The sequence below is a fragment of the Pteropus medius genome, unplaced genomic scaffold (assembly GCF_902729225.1).
Source record: "Pteropus medius unplaced genomic scaffold, Ma_sr-lr_union100, whole genome shotgun sequence".
NCBI lineage: Eukaryota > Metazoa > Chordata > Mammalia > Chiroptera > Pteropodidae > Pteropus > Pteropus medius.
Window position 1 is genome coordinate 1,531,403 of NW_024355695.1, and position 7,194 is coordinate 1,538,596.

General features: G+C 33.0%; 1 non-coding gene across 1 annotated transcript; it reads left to right on the forward strand.

Moving 5' to 3' along the window:
- The first annotated feature begins 3,707 nt into the window (after positions 1-3,707).
- LOC120599906 (U6 spliceosomal RNA) lies at positions 3,708-3,819 on the forward strand. The gene has a single exon (XR_005652023.1). It is a non-coding gene; the product is annotated as a U6 spliceosomal RNA (small nuclear RNA).
- Positions 3,820-7,194: the final 3,375 nt, after the last annotated feature.

Consider the following 7,194-nt stretch of genomic DNA (forward strand, 5'->3'; position numbering starts at 1 on the left):
CCTGTTTTCAGAAAATTATGAGTCATTGAAAAAAGAAATTGAAGAAGATATAAATAAATGGAAGCATATACCGTGTTCATGGGTAGAAAGAATCAACATCTTTAAAATGGCCATACTACCCAAAGCAATCTATAGATTCAATGCAATCCTTATCAAAATACCAATGGCATTTTTCAGAGAGCTAGAACAAATAATCCTAAAATTTATATGGAGCCATAGAAAAACCCTGAATAGCCATGGCAATCTTGAGAAAGAAGAACAAGTTGGAGGTATCACACTACATGATAACAAACTATACCACAAGGCTACAGTTATCAAAACAACATGGTACTGACATAAAAAAACAGATACACTGATCAATGGAATAGGATAGAGAGCTCAGAAATAAATCCACGCCTATATGCTCACTTAAATATGACAAAGGAGGTAAGAATATACAGTGGGGTAAAGACGGTCTCTTCAATAAATGGTTTTGGGAAAATTGGACAGATACATGCAAAAAAAAATGGACCACCTTCTTACACCATATACAATAATAGACTCAAAATGGATTAAAGACTTAAATATAAGACCCAAAACTATAAAACTTCTAAAAGAAAACATAGGCAGTAAACTCTCTGATATTACTAACAGGAATTTCTTCTCAGATATATCTCCTCAGGCAAGGGAAATAAAAGATAAAATGAACAAATGGGGCTATATCAAACTAAAAGTTTTTTGTACAGCCAAGAAAACCATCATCAAAACAAAGACAATTGACTGTTTGGAAGAAGATATTCATTAATGATACATCTGGTAAGGAGTTAATATCCAAAATATATAAAGAACATATACAACTCAACAAGAACAACAAAAACAAACAATGCAATTAAAAAATGGACAGAAAACCTGAACAAATACTTCTCCAAAGAGGAAATACAGATGGCTAATAGACATGAAAAGATGCTCAAGGTCGCTAACCATCAGAGAAATGCAAATGAAAACCACAGTGAGATATCACCTCATACCTGTCAGAATGGCTGTCATCAATAAATCAATAAACAAATGTTGGCGAGAAAAGGGAACCCTCATACATTGTTAGTGGGGTTGCATATTGGTACAGCCCCTTTGGAAAATAGTATGGAAGTTTCTCAAAATATTAAAAATGCATATACCTTTTGACCCAGCAATTGCACTTCTGGGTTTTTATCCAAAGAAAACCAAAACAATAATTTGTAAAGATCGATACACTCCAATATTCATGGCAGCACAATTTACAATTGCCAAGATATGGAAGCAACTTAAATTGGATAAAGAAATTATAGTTCATATATACAATGAAATATGACTCAGCTATTAAAAAATGAAATCCTAACATTTCTAATGACATGGATGGACCTAGAGGTTATTATGCTAAGTGAAATAAGCCAGACAGAGAAAGATAAATACCATATGATTTCACTTACATGCATAATCTAAGGAATGAAAAGAACAAATTAATCAAAAATAGACTCACAAATATAGTAGACAATTTGGTGACAGACAGAGGAGAGAATGGTAGGGGGGCTGGGAGAATGGGGTGAAGGATTAAAGAAGTACAAATTACTAATTAATAGTTGGTCACAGGAATGGGGAGCATGGCAGAGGGAATGCAGTTAGCATTAATATGATGGCTAGGTGGAGGGCCAAGGGAAGGAGGAAGCAATTGGGGGAATTGTTTAATGAACAGTATAGATATCTAACCAATGTACTATATATTTGAAACTAATTTAAATAAATAAATTTAAAAAATAAAAATAAACAAATAAAATGAATAAGTAATAATAATAAGGAGAGGCACATTAGCAATTACATCAATACAATAATAATGTCAGGTATCCTCTTAAGCACCTTAGATGCATAACTTCCACGCAGTCCTCAAAATGGCCATGAGAAAATATTAACTTCATTTTACAATGTGGTAAATAAGGCTCAAAGGATTTAAGTAAGTTTCTAGAATCTTGCAGCTAGTAAATGCTGAATCTAAAATTCAAACCCATGTCAGTTTGATTCCAAGGATTGAATTAGAATTTACACTATAATCTATAGTCTTTAAAAATAATCAACATCCTTGTATCTAGGCACAATATATCTTTCAAAAACAATTTTATAAAAATTTAATTTACATACCATACGATTTACTCATTTAAATTATGCGATTAAATGGTATTTAGTGTATTTATGTGGTTAGAAAACCATCATGACAATCTAATTTTAGAATATTTTGTCCTCCCAAAAGAAACTCTATATCCATTTATAATTTCAAGCATATTTTAATCCTACTCTGACAAACTATTGGGTTATAATTGACTCTGAAAACAAATAACTTTGTAATATTTATGATAGAGGTTAGGAAGAATGGTATTAAGATGAATATTTTCTATGCCTTTAATATTCTACTGTCATCTGTGCTGGGTATGCATCATAGAACTCTTATTACTCTCCCAGAGAGAGAATAATCATTAAAAAATAAATCCATATTCTAATACTTTTATAGACAACTCCTTAGTATCACACATACTGCTGGGTTGACAATGCTGATCTCGAGTAATATCTTAGAAGGAGAGTGAGAAATGCTTTTATGCCATTTCAAATCATGGTCCATGTTCTCTCAGTACAAGGGTTTAACTAACTCTCTTAGCTTACTGAAGGACAACAGAATAGCAAAGAAAATGTTTTAGTTATGAAAATTTAGGTCAGGAACAGACTAGAGGGGATAGATTAAACAATCCATGCAAAACAAAGAGAATTCCATGAAAAAGAAGACCTTTAGGCAACTGAGGAGCAAGTCATGGGTACTAAGCATATGAAAAAGAGAAAAGAAATAAAGGAGAATTCAGAGACACAAAGGGACATTTTTATGACCTGACTAATTGTCCTTAGAGCTGGCACTGGATAGAACTTTATCAAGAGAAACAAACTTCCCTTCACTCTACTGATAAATGTGGTATACAAACCATATTTTTAAAATTAGTTTCGAGTGTACAGTACATTGATTAGACATTTATAAAGTTTATAAAACAATCCCCCTAATTGCTCCTTCTCTCCTCTGCACCAACCACGTTTTTATAAACACAGATTTAGAGGTTTCACGTAGGGAAAGTGACATTCTAATTTTTCCACTATCTCCACTTAACTGGGGAAACAAGATTTATACTGCAAAGCAATTAAATAAGTACTATTTATTGCTTATCACATACTTGTAAACAGCAAAAGCAAACACATAGTAGACTAGTACCTGTAAGGAAATTGCTTATTCATCAAATGAAGTCTGTTTACTCAATGTTATTACAGCCAACTCTGCTTAGTTTATAAATACAATTTTGGGGATAATATTGATAAATTTGCTTCAATTATTTCCACTGTAACATCATATGCTCCTCAAACCTGTAAAGTACAGAGAATCTTCGTAAAGAAACTTAGGTCTACAGTTATAAATTACTGGCAAGAGACCATTAAAAGAAAAGAGAGTTACAAGTTCTTTATTAACTAAAATTAATAATATCTACCATTGTAATTTATCATCATTGCAAAAACATATTGCATTCCAATCGGATAGAGTATAAAAAGTTGTAAGTTCCACAAGTCACAGAGGTAATCAAAATTAGAGTAGTAAACTAGTCCGTAGTATGAATCACTGAGCTCCAAATTCTATGTAGAGGTTTTATAGCAAAAGTATATGATATAATGTTCACTTTGGCAGAACATATACTAAAATTGGAATGATACAGAGAAGATTAGTATTATCTGTGGCCCATACACAAGGATGACACACAAATTCATGAAACATTCCATAATTTGGGGCCTAAAAGACAAATTAAACCAGCTGAATTTAATAGATATTTTCAGGGCATTTCACCTCAAAGTAGAAAAATTTATATTCTCCTCAAGTGCACATGGAACATTTTCCAAGATAAACCACATGTTAGGACACAAAACAAGTCTCAATAAATTTAGGAAGATTGAAATCATATCAACTGTCTTCTCCGATCACAATGGTATGAAACTAGAAATCAACTATAAGAAAAAAACTGGAAAATACACAAAAACATGGAGGCTAAATAACAAACTATTAAACAGTGAATCGATCAACAATGAGATCAAGGAAGAAATAAAAAGATACTGAGACACAAATGAAAATGAAAACACAATGACTCAAAATCTGTGGGATATAGTGAAAGGAGCAATAAAAGGGAAATTCTTAGCAATACAGGCCTACCTCAAAAAAAAGAAAAAACAAGAAAAAACTTAAATAAACGATTTAACCTTACACTTAAAAGAACTAGAAAAAGAACAGCAAACAGAGCCCAAACTGAAGAGAAGGAAGGAAATAATAAAGATCAGAGAGGAAATAAACAAAATGAAGTCTAGATAAACAATATAAAAGATTAAAGAAATCAATAGCTGGTTCTTTGAAAGGATAAACAAAATTGACAAACTCTTAGACTCATCGAGGAAACATGACAGAGGACTCAAATAGATAAAATGAGAATAAAAGAGGAAAAATAACTATAGACTACACAGAAATACAAAGTATTATAAAAAAAATACTATGAGCAAAATACACCAACAAATTGGACAATTGAAGAAATGGATACGTTCTTAGAAATATACTATCTCCCAAGACTGAGTCAAGAAGAAACAGAAAATCTCAACCGAATGATTAGCACCAATGAAATAGAATCAATAATCAAAAACATCCCAAAAAAGAAAAGCCCTGGACTAGATGGCTATATAGGTGAATTTTAGCAAACATTCAAAGAACTAACACCTATTCTTTTCAAACTATTCCAAAATATTCAAGAAGAGGGAAGGCTCCCTTACTCCTTTTATGAGGCCATCATTATCTTGATTCCAAAACAAGACAAAGACATTACAAAAAAGAAAACTATAGGCCAATATGTCATATGAATATTGATGTAAAAAATCCTCAACAAAATATTAGCAAACCAAATTCAGCAATACACTAAAAATATCATACACCATGATCAAGTTAGATTTATTATTGAGATGTAAGGTTAGTGCAATATTCACAATCAATTCATGTCATACACCACATTAACAAATTGAAAGATAAAAACCATATGATCATATCAATAGATACATAAAAAGTGTTCGACAAAATTCAACATCCATTTACGATAAAAACTTTCAGCAAAGTGGGAATAGAGGGAACATACCTCAACATAATAAAGGCCATATATGACAAATATACAGCTAACATCAAACTCAATGGGGAAAAGCAAAAAACATTTTGCTTAAGATCAGGAACAAGACAAGGAGGCCCACATTCACCACTCCTCTTCGACATTGTATTGGAAGTCTTAGCCACAGCAATAAGACAAGAAAGAGAAATAAAAGGCATCCAAATTGGAAAGGAAGAAGTAAAACTCTTGTTATTTGCCAATGACATGATAATAGGTAGAGAGAACCCTAAAAATTCCAACAAAAACTGTTAGAACTGATTAATGAATTCAGTAAAGTAGCAGGATACAAAATTAATATTCAGAAGTCAGTGGCATTTTTATACACCAATGATTAACTTTCAGAAATAGAAATTAAAAAAAAAAAACAATCCCATTTACGATTGCATTAAAAACAATAAAACACCTGGGAATCAAATTAATCAAGGAGGTAAAAAACCTGTTCTCAGAATAGTGTAAGTCATTGAAAAAAGAAATTGACGAAGATCCAAATAAATGGAAACATATACTGTGCTCATGGGTAGGAAGAATCAACATCAATAAAATGTCCATACTACCCAAAGCAACCTATAGATTCAGTGCAATCACTATCAAAATACCAATGGCATTTCTCAGAGAACTAGACAAATAATCCTGTAATTTACATGGAGCCATAAAAAAATCTGAGTAGCCATGGCAATCTTGAGAAAGAAGAACAAAGTTGGAGGTATCACACTACCTGATATCAAACTACACTACAAAGCTACTGTAATCAAAACTGCAATGTACTGGCATAAAAACAGATATATTGATCAATGAAACAGAATAAAATGCCTAGAAATAAATTCACTCTCATGTGTTCACTTAATATATAACAAAAAAGGCAAGAATATTCAATTGGGTAAACACAGCCTCTTCAATAGTGTTGAGAAAATTGGATGGATACATGCAAGAAAAGAAAAAAGAAACTGTACCACCTTCTTATGCCATATACAATAATAGACTCAAAACAGATTAAAGATTTAAATGTAAGACCCAAAAACATAAAACTTCTAGAAGAAAACATAGGCAGTAATCTCTCTGTTATTGTCACTAGTAATTTCTTTTCAGACATATCACCTTGGGCAGGGGAAACAGCAGAAAAAATGAAGAAATGGGACTATATCAAACTAAAAAGGTATTGTACAGTATAAGAAACCATCAACAAAATGAAAAGACAACGTACTGAATGGGAGAATATATTCACTAATGATACATCTGATAAAGGGTTAATATCCAAATTACATAAAGAACTCATATAACTCAACAATAAGAAAAGCAAATCATGCAATTAAAAAAAGGGGCAGAAGACCTGAACAGATATTTCTCCAAAGAGGAAATACAGATGGCCAATAGACATATAAAAAGATGCTCAAGATCACTAATCATCAAATAATTATAAATTAAATCCACAATGGGGGTAATAGTCAAAATGGCCAAAATGATAGAGGCTTCATTTATTTGCTCTTATGATCACATCAAAGTTGTGAGAGAAACACGGAGCAAACAGCAAACAGTGTCACCTGGGGTCTAGATGAATAAGCCTTAAAACTATGGAGAGAAATAAGAAATTGCCCTCAAAAGGAGGAGGTAGAACAGGGCTAGTATGTGAGGCTGCCCGGCCCTAAGCTTCTGAGTGGTACAGAGGCTACAGCACCCAGCAGCTGCAGACAACTCTTAAAGGGGCTGTGGCCATGACCGAACTTTGGTGGTGATAGATTTGCTTGCTCTGAGCATCAGCACTGGGTCACCTGCTTCGGGAGGCACCGTAGACATACACAGGAATGCTAAATTGTCTGAGAAAGTGCTAGAGGCAAGGCTTTTCCCAGGCAGAAGTACAGGCAGTATCCATCGTTCCTCTGTGGAGTCCCCACCTCTCCAAGTGTGTAGACACAGCACCACCATAGCTGAGATGTCATCACACTGGATAACAGAGGTCACTCCACCCAGAGGA